The sequence below is a fragment of the Geospiza fortis genome, unplaced genomic scaffold, assembly GCF_000277835.1.
Source record: "Geospiza fortis unplaced genomic scaffold, GeoFor_1.0 scaffold292, whole genome shotgun sequence".
Taxonomy (NCBI): domain Eukaryota; kingdom Metazoa; phylum Chordata; class Aves; order Passeriformes; family Thraupidae; genus Geospiza; species Geospiza fortis.
Genome location: NW_005054482.1, coordinates 728,527 through 743,514, shown reverse-complemented (window position 1 = coordinate 743,514; position 14,988 = coordinate 728,527). Strand labels below are relative to the sequence as shown.

At 44.9% G+C, this 14,988-nt stretch overlaps 1 protein-coding gene across 2 annotated transcripts in view; it reads right to left on the bottom strand.

Annotated features, from left to right (window-relative positions):
* SOX5 (SRY-box transcription factor 5) overlaps positions 1-14,988 on the bottom strand; it is a 274,532-nt gene that overhangs the window by 60,064 nt on the left and 199,480 nt on the right. The window lies entirely within an intron of this gene.

Genomic DNA, 14,988 nt, shown 5'->3' with positions numbered 1-14,988 from the left:
TCAATCCAAAAAAATGAGTCAAAATTGATGTAAAAGCACATTTTAAATTGCTTCTGGCTGAGTAGCTGCCTACAAAGCAGAAGGGGTGGGAGCGCCAAAGAGTTTGCAATGGAAACACCAAGAAGCTTTTACTGCAGACACACCAACAAGAAATAAATGCTATCATGAAGTAATAACATCCTCCAGAAATCTTTGTTTATTACCTCATTCCCAAATTTCTCATTTCACTTGAGTTTCTTGGGTCTGAGGATGGGGTTAATGAGTGAGGAGGTGTTTGAGTGGGTGGGAATTAGGGGCACTGCTCAAATAGAAGCTATTTTAGCAGTTCTGTGTTTCATTCAGTCTGGAACTCAGTAATTTTTTTTTTCAGGTGAAATACTCACACATTCCAAGGCTAAGAGTGACTTTGGCAAAGCACAGACAATGCCTAGACTTACTCATTGTTATTATGGAGCATTAGAGAGGAACTCGTGCTTCTGCTCCTTTGCTACGTCCAGCATTCTGCCCACAAGTCCAGCAGAGATGGAATGGCCATGCTCTCTCATCTCCTGAGCTCAGAGACTCCTCAAAACCTGCATATTTCAGTGACTGTGACACAGAACACCACTGATGGCTGCTCTGCCCCTGCCCATTGCAGATGTTCTCACATCTGCCTGCTCAGGTGATGTGCAGCCTGTTTGAGTGACCCTCTTGGTGCTGCTCAGGGTGGCATTGCTTCCTCAGCCAGCCACAGGTAAATTTATCTCCGTCCCACACTGGGATGGCAAGCAGGGAATCTCCTTGCCTCCCTCCACAGAGCAGCAATGTCCTTTCCTTTATAATGACCAGGGACAAGGAATCCAGAACAAGAAGAGGGAAGGTCTGTGCCTGCCACGGCTGACATCTGGAGCGTTCCTGCCATGGAACTTCTCTGTGACAAACAGCAGCACTGCCCAGGGCTGTGGCCCAGCGTGGGAGGCAGGAGTGAGGCAGAACACTGCAGCCCTCCATTACGCAGGGACATCCTTGTTTGTGCCAAAATCAGCAACTGCAGGACATCTCAGCTTCTCCAGCTCACACCACGGCACAGCACAGGCCTCTGCTCAGTGATCACATTCACCAAAGGAAAAACCAGGGCTACAGCAGCAAAACGCACTTGCCAGTATCACAGACATTAATTGCAATATTTACCCTCCCCATCCATATTTCTGCTGTGTATTTAACAACATTGACATCAGGATCACCTGGCATGCAATGGAAAGAACATGGCTATGAAAGCACAGGGAAGCAATGCCCTGAGAGCAGCACCATGGGATATCCACACCTCCCAGAGATGGAAAACTCCACTGACACAGGGAGCTGGGAGTTCCCTCTGACCCCTACTCCATGACTTTCCCAAATTCCAGCTGCTCCAGTCACCACAGAAATATTCTGACTTTATGGTCCACCATTACTAGTTACTAACTGGAACTGCTAGGACAATGAAAAAGGAACCTGAGCCACAGCAGAAAAGGGACATAAAGAGGGAACAGTCTGAGCTCATAACCCTCATCTCGCTGTATAAAAACTGGAATGGGACTTGCAATGCTATGCCAGATGATTTATACATGTTAGGCATCCATGGCTAAAGGTTATTCTCATCCCACCATCCTGAATAAAAAAAGGGAAAAAGTAGCTAGTCTGTGCTCAGCACATCTATGTAATTGTGAAAAATTTTGTGTCAGCAGCTGAGTTTAAAGTGAACTGTGTGTGTCCTCTCTGTATCTCATGAAAAACACACATTTCCTTTTCTCTTGTTGTACAAGTCAGATGGAGAGAGGCTTTGTCTCCCTCAAAGCCACCAATGGGTAAGGCACAGAGCTGCATTTTCAGGATACAACATGTGGGGAAGGGCACACAACTCCCCCACATTGCCTGCAAATTCCTTTGGCTTTGTGTGGAGAACATATATGTTAACATAAAGTGGAGTGTGAACCCAAGGAAAATGAAGACAAACACTGACAGCTGGCCAATCCTGCCCTTCTTTACTGTGTTTGCCTCAAATATAGTATGTTTGTAAGAATGTGTGAAACACTTCTGAAAATAACGGTTCCACTGCGTTCTAACATGCAAGGGAACACACAACTTACAATCCTCCTCAGAAGGGTCTGATTTACTGAAATTCATGGAGAGACGTCAGCAGATTTCCAGGAGGAGTTACAAACCTAACTTGGTCAATATCCTGTGAATTTGGGAACCTGTGTATTTCATTGGATGGCTTTTCTGGCATGGCCAAGGTTACAGAGATTGTATTTAATAACTCGCTTTTCATTTTTATCTTCAACACAACGTCTCCCAGAGAATCAGAGTGGTGCTTGCACCTCACACAGAAGTTTCTTTCAGCAGTGGGGTGTTCCACGCTGCAGAAGGACACTGAGCAATGTCTATTCCCACCCAGCCAGGCTGTGGGAGAGGGAGCCCTTGGCTCCTCAGCCCAGCAGTGACTGGCAGGCTGTCTGTCTGTCTGTCTGTCTCATCCTCCTCCAGGGAATTTGGAGAAGGAGATTCACACCCCCAGCACACCAGGGACACATGCTGCAGGGCTCATCCCCAATTAAGGCACACCAGTTATGGCGAGTTAGATCTCTGTCCTTCAAACACACTCCTGTTCTGCAACTGCAGGCCCTGACCTCAGTACTTCATTTACTGCAAGCACAGGGAGCTTCCAGCTGCAGAAGGAGGAGCTTTGACTGAAAGACAACAGTCATCCTGAAGGGCCCTTTGCCTGACTTTATTGTGTGAGGGGATTATACTGATTTTAACGAGCTTAGGATAAGCAACATCTTAGGGAATGCACATCACAGATTTCCTCGTGAGATTGGAAATACCTTACCAAATTATTGTTATGGGAAATACCTTACCAAATATTTATTATTGGAAATATCTTACCAAATTAAATACAATAATTCTAACAATAATAAATAATATATTAATAATAATATTAATAATCATAATCATGATAAATTCTAATTATATAAATATTACAATATATATTAATATATAAAATAATTATTATGTTATTTTATAATAGCTGTATTATAATACTTATAATGTTATATTATAATATTTAATAAATAGTATAGCATAATTTATATTTACAATTATAAAAATATATTTATATTTATAAATCTATATTTGTGATTATAATTACAATTAGTGTCAAACTGTCCCCTTAGAGCCATTGCTCTTACCGATGGCACCTCCCAGTGTCACCATGACAGCTTTTCAGGCCTCGGACCCTCCCTGAAGTAAGGCACTGCGTGAGCTGTGAGCTGTTTTGGCTCACCAGGCTGGCAGCAAGCAGGAGATGCTCAGGGCCAGCACAGGGTGCCCCAGCAGGATCCCATGGCCTTTTCAGACCTGGGGGCTGCCCTGCCCCAGAGCCCACGGTCAGCTGTCCCCCCTTCCCCCTGAGCGAGCAGGGAACCCCCAGAGACGGGCTCTGCTCCCCCTGGCCAGCAAAAGTGGCCCGGGAAAGCCAAGAATTGCCATCAGAGCTGTCCTTCCTTCCTTCCTGCCCTGTGCCCAGCCTGTCCTCCACAGCCTGACGGCTGTTACTGAGCTCAGCTGTCACTCTCTGCACCACGGAGAGACGGATGGGACACACCAAGCCCAACCTAAGTGACCTTTGGATGTGACAAGATTTTTAGGTCAGTCCTGCTAAATGGAAGCCTTGGTGGATGGAGGCTCGCCTCAGGGTGAAATTTCCAGTGAATTTATTATCTCCCAATGCCCTTTGGACTGCTTCCCACCATCAAACACCATGGCAGCATTCAGAACAGGAAGAAATACATTAACTGGAATCTGATCGTTTTAAAAGGTTACAGCTGCCCAAATATAATTTAATTTCATACTTGCCCTTTGAGGGTTTGGTGTATATTTTCATTTTATGACTGCAAATGATAAAGCTCTTAAGATTCCAGGCAATAAAAAGGAAAAGGGGGGAGAAAGTATTTTAAGGGTTGGATGTCTATTCAGCTCATAGTCAATGAGGAAAGTGACAAATCAGCTTTTCTAAAAAAATGGAACATTTCCTCAGTTTTTAGTAGTCATTTCTCTCCACACTTGCTGGGGAACAATACCTTCTAGTGAAAACAAACCTGGAATGCCACCCAGTGTGATGTGAAAGAAGCATCTGCTCTGCAAGCATCTCCCTATCCTACATCCCTAAAGGACTTGCTTCAGAGGAGCAATTAATGGGAAGTGAAATGAAGTCATCTTAGTGAACTCTTGCAAAAAAAATGAAAGCAATCAGACTTGAGAAATGCTTAAATCCAAGCAGAACACTTTGAGTTTTAACTGGGTAGGCCATGGTTTTTTCTAGAATCCCTTCTAACTTCTTTCTGAGCTCAGGTTATGCACACATCTCCCCATGCCCACACAGCAGGGTAAGAATCAGGATAAAAACCCTGCTTTTGGGGCAGGGGCAGTTTGCTTGGAGTCCCACAGCTGTGTAATAACAAATTCCTGCAGAACAAGTGTGCAGGAAGGACACCCCAGTGCCCAACATGCCATGCTGGGAAATGCTGCTCACTCTCTCTCTTTCCCCACTGTAAGTGAAGCAAGCACTGAAACTCCAGTGCTGCCACACCAATGTGACCTGGCCTGGAGGCAGGAGAGGCCAAGCACGAGTGTCTTTCAGTGTATCCCATGAAAACTGTGCCACCACATGAGCACCACCTCACCATCACACAGCCTGACAGAATTCTGACAATTTTCTCCTTTCCACACAACCAAGCATGGGAAAAATGAAACAGCTGTGGAAAGGAGCAAGGATGAAGTGCCAGGGCCGCACATCCCATTCTCAAAGCCACCGTAGGAAATGAATTCTTGCTGGGCTCCCAGATCCCTTCAGGGCTGTCTGAAAATCCTCCCCAAGCCCCCACTGATCCCCAGAGCCCAAATTTCCCTGCCCACCCCTGCAGCAGGGCAGAGCACAGAGCAAAGCTGCCATGGCAATGGGATCAGCAGGGATGGCAGCCCTGAAGGAACTCTGGGCAGCCACTGGCACCGCAGGAGAGGGAGCTACAGCAAATTTAGGGATCCTCCCCGCTCAGGAGAGCCCTGAGCTGCCTCCTGCAGCCCCAGCACAGCACAGGCAGCTGCTGCAGGGAGCCCAGGGGACACAAAATTCACTAGAGAACCTCTGAAAGGGGAAAAGGAATGTGGGGAAACTGAGCCTACGTACTGGGGGGAAACTGCACTTTGACTAAACTTCAGGCACAAGCTTGGGCTATCCTGGCACAGCAGAATAATCCAGCTTGACACTGTGAAGCTGCATCTCCAGATACCTGGTATCTCCTATTGAGAAAAGTTCCACTGATGGCTTTGGAAAGCGAAGCAGAGCAAGGCTCCTGACCTCAGTGGTTTGTTGTCTAACGCTTTGATCTACAGTAATTAGGTATTTCATAGCTTCAAACTGCGCCTAATATCAGCCCCCATTCATAAAAGGGTGATTAAATACCTTGGCTGCTAACAGTCAAGCCTGGCAAGCAATCAGACTTACTACAAGAAAGGGTAAGAGTTCAGAAACTTCCAAAGGCTTGCAGTGCTCTTGCCATATGCAGTTTGTGTCCCAGGCCAGGGATGCACTCCTCGTGCACACATTTACTGGTCTGTTTGCTCACTCCTGTCCCCTCCTGCCTTGGCTCCTGAAAGTGACCTAAACTTTGGGCAACAGAAATGGCCATGGAACAGACTGTAGTGAGAAACGAGACATAAATCAAAATCCTTCCACATTCAGATATTACAGCAATCTGCATCTGACAGCAAACCATGCCATCCCATCTGGGATGAGTAACTGCAGTAATTGATTGCGGACCCACAGCAGCAGGTCTGTATCAGCAGGTTCTAGTTAGTGCAGGTTTGTCAGGGCTCCCCCTGTCCCACAGGCACTGCACAGTGAGCACATCCCTGATCTGCACTTTTCCTGCGAGCTGCTCTGCTGGGGACTGTAAACACACACTGCTGCCAGAGTTCAGCATGGAGAGGTGAACTCCAGAAATATTCACAAAAACTTCCCAGGCTGACTGCAGCTTCCACAGCCCCAGAAGGGCCCGGTTTGTGATTTCAGAGTGAGCTCCCCCAGCCTGCCAAGCTCCACTCGGTGTGCTTCCCCTGCTCTCCCCCCTCTGGACAGTTTGCTCAGGATTATACAATCTGATTTGCATGATTATATAATCTTCTTTTCAGCAACATCCCTCTGAAAAGAGCAAACAGCATAATAGGAAAACCAGCAGCACAAGCCAACTCTTTCAAAACCCAGTGTCTGGAATGTGCAAAGGACACAAAGTAAGGAGGGAAAAAAAAAAAAGAAAGTTTTTTGGGTCTGTTACCAGATTTTTCATACAGACCTTTCCCAGGAGCATTAATTCCCAATGAATGTAAGCCGAGAAACAAAGTGAAACACACACATCTCACAGACCTGCACTGTTGCCACTATAGGAAGGGAAGCATCTCAAGGTGTGTATGAAGGCTGTTTTACCTTTTTTACAACAGAAGTTACTTTGGGGCAATGTAAGAACTCAGAAGGTCTTTCCCCACCTGGCTTAAGACCCTGGCAGGCAGGTGCTGCCACTGCTGCTGTTCTGACACTGGTTTGTCTTGCTGAACTCAGCTTTGACAGCACAGTTCCACTGATCTGCAGTTGGGGTTCTGTGGCACAGATATAAAACCAAGTCCTGGCTGACACAGGTGCCTCCACTCCTTGTTCTTCCTTCAAACCTTCAGACTTTGTCTCAGGACACCGAGTAAGTGAAGCCTGTCATATTCCAGTCTGCAAGCAGGCTCTTCTGCTGGCTGCTAAAACTACTTATGATGTCAGTTACTTCAGCAATACTCATCTAAAATTAATGCCTTATAAATAATCAAGGAGTAATCTGCTCCCGTCTGTCAGGCTAACCCCAAAAAGGAGCAAGTGTAACATTTTTGCAGGAGAAAAGAAGTGAAGGCTGGCCTGACCTCCCGAGCACGCTTGCCAGACAGGCACACACTCCTCCCTGCATGACCTATTTTATTTCCCTGCTCACACCACGGAGATGTCTCACACAAATGGCCACTAATTCAGGGACACTGAGGCTGCCACCCAGGGCAGCTGGGCATCTGATGCTTTGTCAGGCTTCCAAAGGTTTTTAGTTATCTCTTCTCCAGATGACACTGAGCTCTGTTTAACTAGTCCATGCAGGTCAGTGTTCAATGTCTCACCTCCCCAAAAACTGGGATACTGGCTATGGATCACGGCCTAACATTCTGCAGCACCTTGCAGGGTGTGTGAAGGGCCTGTATGAAAAGCACACCGAGGACAGAGATGGTTTTTAGTTAAAACACCAAGTTAGGGAACAACTTACAGCTAAAAAACTTAAGTTACAGCTGAAGTGTTCCTATAGCATAAACTCCAGTGCTGCAGTACTTCCAGCTGGAAGCTGGACTTGCAGGAAATCTGTATTACATTAGAGCACTTCTGAAAGCTGCTCTAAACTACTGCCCAATAAATTCCTGCAAGGCTCAGAGAACATCTGTTCCTGTCACCAGAATCAGATTCTGTACCAGTTATCAAGCTGCAGGATGGACCACTGAGCACCTGGGGGTTTTCACCTTTTCCATTGGAGAACTCCACAACTTTCTTAGCAGAGACAAAGACCAATGCATCGTGATAGAACAGTGCACCTAACACAGATCAGCTTCTCTGAGACACCTTTTAGACCTGTTAAAAGGATTAATGGTCCCCTAGCAGAAAATCTCTGAATAATACTGTGATAAGATATACACGGTCCCTACAACAAAAAGGCACAGAAATGGTGATTTTGGGCTAATTCATGAGAGGAGAAATCTTGTGGCAGGGAAGGACAAAGCCAAATGGAAACAACACAAGTGATGAGGTGGAAGAAACAGGATAAATGTGTGCCTATGGAACACAAGGATTCGCTGTCCTCGTGCTGGGGCTCATAGGTAAAGAGACAGCAGCACGGAGCTGAGGGCTGGTAAACAGGAAATAACACAGAAAAGATGTTATTTCCATTGGCCAAATGCCTTCTAGGAAGCCAGGGGTGAGGCAGGAGGAGCAGGAGCTGCATGAGCATCTCCTCACAGGTTTTCTCCCTTGCTGAGAAGTGCTGAGCCCATGTGAGCTCAGGAGAGCAGGGAGAGGGCTGGCTGCACTCCTTGCAGCCCATTTGCATATGTTCTTAGTATGCAGAATGGCTCTGGGTGTAATTGAATTGTTGTTTTTGCCTCTATTAATACATATGCAAATGAGGCACTCCTGCAGCTGTGCTGTATTAATCATATGTGTGCTTCTGTCTGTCTGCCCTGCAGACTCAGGGCTGCAGGGAGGGGGAGAGGCAGCTCAGCCCAGCCTGGAGCAGAACTCACTCATGCACACAGAGCTCTGCTAGCAAGCAGCAGGCCTGGCCACCCCTGCAAGGCACACAGGCTGGTCATTTTCCAGTCTTTTTTCATTTTTCATAGATATGGATGGAGTCTCAAAGTTCTGCAGAAAGGACTGTTAATCTGGATAAAATGAATGTGCTACCCCTGCTAATTCCTTCCCCTGGAGAGGGGAGGGAGCTCTAACTTGACAAGGCACAGAGTAGCCTTGGTATTGTTTTACCATGTGTATTTACTGCCTGTTTTACCATGTGTATTTATTCATCTCAGATACCCACAGTGCTCAATAAAACACAAAGCATTTCCATGCAGTCTTCTGTAATCACTGTCTTCCCTACATTGACTGGATTCTGATAAAATGACGTGATCAAGCTTTTCACCCAAATCTATTTTCATAGAATATATTGGGTTTACCCATAAAGCTGTGTAAGAGTCTACCAAAGGCAAGATGGGCTATTTAAATGCCAGCTCCAAAGCACACTTACCCACCATGAACAAGATTTATTTGAGCTGTGCTCTGTGGCTCAGGCTTTGACACAATCTACCACAACCTCTAGTGCCCAGCAGGTATCCAGAAAAGGAGGAGTAGTTGGAGTTGCAAGGCTTGCTCTGGAGGTAACTGAGAGGAACTTCTTCCATTTAAAAATGTTGGGATTTTTCAGAGGTGCTCTTGGCAATCCATGGCCTCCCACCCCACACCTCACGTTTAGAGTTTAATGAGTATCTTAAAATCATCACTAAGACTTCATAAAAAACCCAAGGAACCTTGGAAAGATAAATTTCTTAGAAGACAACTTACCCCACAACAACAGAGAGCTCTTCACCCTGGTCAGATGGCTGTAGCTTCTTTTACATGCAGACTTCTGGGCCCCACATTTTTCTAGCTGAGGGACCTTGGACTTCACTGACCCTTTTGAAATACCCACCTTGGCTACCTGTGTGCAGTACAGGTGGCAAACACCCAGTGGCCAACAACTCACTTACACAGCCAGAAAGAAGCAGGGAATATAGAATAATATACAGAATATATTATATTCTCTATATAATAGAATATATTAGGTTATAATAATTATTGTGAATATTCTATATATAATAGAATAGATATAATATATATGGAATAACCTGCATAATGCAGCAATTTTAAAAAGCTATTTAAAAGGGTATCCAACAAAAACTGTTGCTCTATTACTCCTCTTATTGTTGTTATTAGTGATGGCCCCAGCAAACAGCAGAGCCATGCACTGAGCTAATGGCAGATGGACAACTGCCATCTCCTGGCTATGCTCATGAGAAATCTCACTTTTCCTGCACTTGGTTGGTTTTCTTCCCCAGATGTGTGTGCTCATAGTGAAAAACTAATTCTACTTTTTTTTTTTTTATACTTAAGTGGGTTGCATGAGTATTATAATATTGTAATTAAACTGTGCACTAATGATTCAATCCCTACAAACGAAGTCAGAGTCAATTAATGAGGACAGGTAAAGTAAAAAACAAACAGGGGCAGGACACTGTCGCTGCTGAAAAGCCAGCTTAGATGGCATTTAAAGCAAGACACTGCCCAGCAAACAGAAGAAATAACCCTGCACTGCTGAGAACCAGTTTACTTCCCTGTAAGCAGAGACCTGGTTACAGCAACATCCCAAAGAGGCCCCCAGTGCAGAGTAAATGAATAAAGGATGAAGCATTGCCCTCTCTTGGCTGCATCCACTGGGGACAATAATGGGGTGCTAGACTTTCCCTCACCAGAAATAATTCACGTGTCTCTGCAGCTCTGGCAACCTGACGCCCCAGACCAAGGGAAGAATGAAGTTTTCAATATTCAGATGCACCACTCCAGTGTCTGTACAGAGTCTTCTCTCACAGATCTGAGGTGCTGTAACACTGGAAGGTCAACTGTCTAATTTGGCAAAACTGGTTATAAGTAGAGATTATAGCAAGAAATCAGAAAGAGATATGCAAAAACCCCCCAGTTTTGACAATTAATGCATGCCAATATGGCCATATCTCTTTAAGAGCAAGGGGAAGATCTGTCCTCCGAAACATTTCAGATGAAGCTCAAGGAGACACTCCAGAGAAACAGCCTGAACTGGTGAGAGGAGACCTGTAGCTCATCCCTGCAATGGTGAAGAAGCCAAAAGGAAGCTGATATGTAAGAAAAAAAAAACTATTTCTGACTGAGAAGGCTTTAATTTTACTTTTACTCATGCTTTACTTTTGTTCCAGAGTAACAGATGTTTTATGGAACACTTGTGTGACCACTGGAACACTCTGCCTCCTGACCAGCAGCTGCACACTTGTCAGAGTGCTCTACCCTTCCCAGTGATTAGGGATCCTTGGGATACCTACAAGCAAGGCTTTCCAAGGGGAAATTTGTACTGAGCTGACACCCACATAACAGCAGGGTGAACAATCCTGCACAGCCCTCCAACTCCAAACAGGCTTAATTTTTCTCAAAATCTAATCTTACATCAGTGCCTGCCTGAGGACCAAATATTTCCAAAACTGTGGTGCAGTTTTTAAAATTCCATCTAAATTCAGTCCCTGTTATGCATCTTACCACCCAACTAAGAGAACAGGTCTGCAGTAAGAAAAAATCAATTGACCCAAGTATTTAATATAGGAAGTAGAGACTGAAAAACTTGGGCAGATTCTTGAAGGTCTAAATGTGCTCCTCATCTTTACACAAATAAAGAGACTAAAAAACTTGGGCAGACTGTTGAAGGTCCAAATGTGCTCCTCATCTTTACACAAATAGGGAATCCAGGACTCTCCTAAGGACTGGTGTCCAGAGCTCAGACCCAGCTAAAATGCTGTCACACTCAGACACTTGGTTCACACCCTGACAGATCTGGACATGATGCTGAACACAAGCACAAATAATTCTGAAGCCCTGCTTCATGTTGAGATGAAGAGGGAAGAAAGTTTGAGTGCTGGCACTCCCAACTTTTTGGGGTGTTTTTTTTCCAAGAGCAGATGTTTGCAGGAAGTCTGTATTACATCAGACTGCTCTGGTGTTTTGACAGGACACAAAATGTCCATACAGTAAGACTACACAGGCAGCTGTCATTATTCATCCAGCATTATCTCTCAATGGAGTTATGGGTATATGCAGCATGTGTGTCACTGCCAATTAATCAGTTGTTGTCACTATCTGGATATCAAACAAGCAATCTGGGAAATCTGAACCATTCCCACTCCCAATGGTGCAGATTCCTCTCAGTTTTCACGCTGTGTGATTAGTTCCCCTCTTTCCTAATGCTCAGAAACTACTCACAAAATACTTTTTATCAGAAAAGAAACTTTCAGATGCAATATCTGAAATAATATTTTATAAAGAATTTGCTCAGATTTACAGTAACATCTATTTCATACCTAGCTATGCCCACGATGACTGGCACCAGAACAGACCCTGCACTTTAGTTTGTGCAAAACTTGTTACCCCACATCTCTGTTTACAGCTTTGAATGCTGATCTTCAGGATGGAGGAACTGAATTCTCTTGGCTGCTGAAGCACACAGGAAAACATCATACAAGGCATGCAGCAGTACTGTTGAGTCATTAGCCCTGTTCAGTAAAACACAGTCACAATTTATGTTCAATTTTCTCTCATTTGAAACATAACTGCCATCCTGCAGCACTCCTGAAGAACAAGACCAGATGATGGTTAGGAGGGGGAAAATTGACATAAGAAACCTGTGTGCTTACCCAGAGGGATTTTACCACAGTGATGCTCAGGAATGACTTTTCTCAGTAACAGAGGAAAGCTAAAACCACTTTTTCCCCCCCAAATGTCATTTCTGTGATTGAAAGTGGGAATGAGCGAATACTTGGGACTGACAGAGCTTTATCAGAGGACAGGTTCAAGCTTGCACTGTGGTAGTTCCAGCTTTTCCAGCACAGCCCCATCCCTCTGCTTCCTTTACAGCCTCTGACAATGCAAGGGGAGTTAGCTTCCATCCTCACGGAGCCATTGCTCTCTCTGTGGATCCTGGGAATCAAGGCAATCCCACAGGGCAAATATCAGGCTCTGTACACCCCAGAGGGGACTCAGAGGTGGGGAGAGGAATGGGGGCTCTGGATTCCAAATCCATCACTGTGAGCCAACGGGGGACCTCAAAATGAGGGACGGCATCTCCACTGACAGAGAGCTCCTCTGCCACAGGAAAGCAACCAGGTGCTAGCTCTTCTTCTATAAATACAGCGTGCATTTCATCTACAACAACAAAAACTCGATTCTGACAACCAGGGATAAAAAAAGCACTTCCTGTTGATCTCACAGCACACTACTGAAGCCATGACCCGACTTAAAATTCTCTAGTGAAAAAACAAAGACGTGTTTATTGTTCCATAAACAAACAAGAGACATTCCTTGGCTTTGTCTTCGCTGAGATAAAGTTGTGTATCGGATTTTGCTGGGAGCAACAAACTGAGCATTGTGTCAGGTCCTTTGATCTCCCCTGCTTCAAGTACACAGAGTCTGAAAGATGAGTGATAGGGAGGATAGAGAGAGAAGAAAAGAGGGAACATGCCACTTTTCTGACCTTTTACTGCCTGATGACCAGATGACACAGGGCGTGCAGGGAACACCAGAATTCTAAGATAAGCAGGGGAATGTCTGAAGTAAGAAGAGTTCCTCCTTAAGAGACTGCAAAGCCATTTAAAGGTGGGTTTGGACCAAAAACATCATAAATCTTTCTTTGTTGATTCATAAAGTCACCACTGAGCTGAACTGGATTTGAACAGAGTTTGGAAGGTAACTAAGCTGAGCTCCATTCATGTTAGCATAGGTGGGCATCTGTTTTAAATCCTGTATGATAAAACCTTTCCAGAAGCAAATCTAGCCCTACTCTTTCAAATGGCACCAGAAGTTAAGAGGCACGTCCAATTTCTATCAGATAGACTGCAGTGATAGCTAAAAATCACTGGTAAGACATGAAGAAAAATCAGCTTCAATTTATTTCTTGCATATACATGCCCCTAGAGATGAGATCTGAAACATTTAAGAGAGTCTGCTAAGTCAGGAATTCGAGCCTCTCCCACTGACTGGCTGCCAAACTCTCCCTCTAACTCCAGACATGTAGCAAAACAACATAGGTGAATTTGGTCAATATTTTCATTTTAATGTCCTCTGCACAGAAACAAGAGGCCTTTGAGGTTCTCAGCTTTTCCATAACCTAAACTCATCCTAAGATCCTCATGACTGCAGTCACTTTTGCACAGAGCCCACCTTTTAACAAGAAAACTGCTATTGTGATAGAGCCCACAGCATGCCCAGATACAGCCCAAAGCTGCTCCTGAAATGAAAGTAAACCATCCTACCATCTCACTGGAGCACTGAGGCATTACTTTAGGACCAGCCTGAATGACTGAAAAGATAAGAATTAGAACCAGAGTGTTGTTTCTGCATTGCTAGCTGGCTCCATGTTTGCTTTTCCTTTTTCCCTCCCTCTTGCTTCCATATGTCTGCTCATGTGTGTTTGGCTATTAAAAGCACTTTATCAATACTGAAACGCCTCAAAATTCATTTCAGAGGGATGACTTCTATGGCTCCCATGATTCCTGAGCCGCCCACAGTATTTGTAACTCAGAGAATCAGAAACTACCACACAGACAATGTTGCTTTTCATACAAAGGCACAATAGGAATGAATGTATTAACCTCTGTGGTGCATGGAATGTGTCAGCTTACACACTGGCAGCTATTTCTGTGAAACTCAGCTCACTTCCGCTGGCTGCGGTAAAGTAAAATAAAATAAAATAAAGCAAAAAAATATAATAAATCTTCCCCAGAACTGCGTCCCACGCTCCAGCAGGCCGGCCAAACAACTGGAATATCTGATGTGTGCTCCACACGCAGTGATGTGGGCCAAGCTGGGCTGGAGGATGCATCTCACAGGGCCCGGGCAGAAGGGCTGAGCCTGCCCAAGCAGGTACAGAGCTCTGCTGCTCCAAACTGCAGTGAGAGGAGATGCACTTGCAGGGCAGAGCCTGGGGCTTTTCATCTTTCTAGGACAGAATGGCAATCCAGACTTTGCAGAATCAGAGACTGTTTGGATCTTGATTTCCTCTCAGTCCCAAATATTACTTGGCTTCCTCCTACCAGGCCAACGTACACAACAGGTAGCAAAATTCACACTGTGGCAATGGACACCACACTTGCTTAATTCCAAGGGCTGTGTGGCTGATCAGGAATATCCAGACTTGCTAGCATTAAGACCCATGGACAGCCTAATGCCTCCAAAATTCAGAATACTGACAGTCTCAATCAGATACATCTGGCTACCAGGTCAACTCCTTCTTGTAGCTGAAAACAACTCAAACCCTTCAGTATCTTTCCACCTGTTCTCTCATTGTCCATGTTAAATTAGAATAATCACTAATTATCTGCACTAGAGCAGTGCCTAAAATGCTCTGGGCACCATAAAACACAGTAGGAGGGGCCAGTTATTGCTCTGAAGAGCTTATGGCCTGAAAGGACATAATCACGTTAACGACTTCTAAGCAGTTTAAAAGTGCTTGTCAGGACAGAGCTCTTCTGCCTGACAATCCATTCCAGTATTTTGGTGTTTTACAGCCTGCAGGAGAA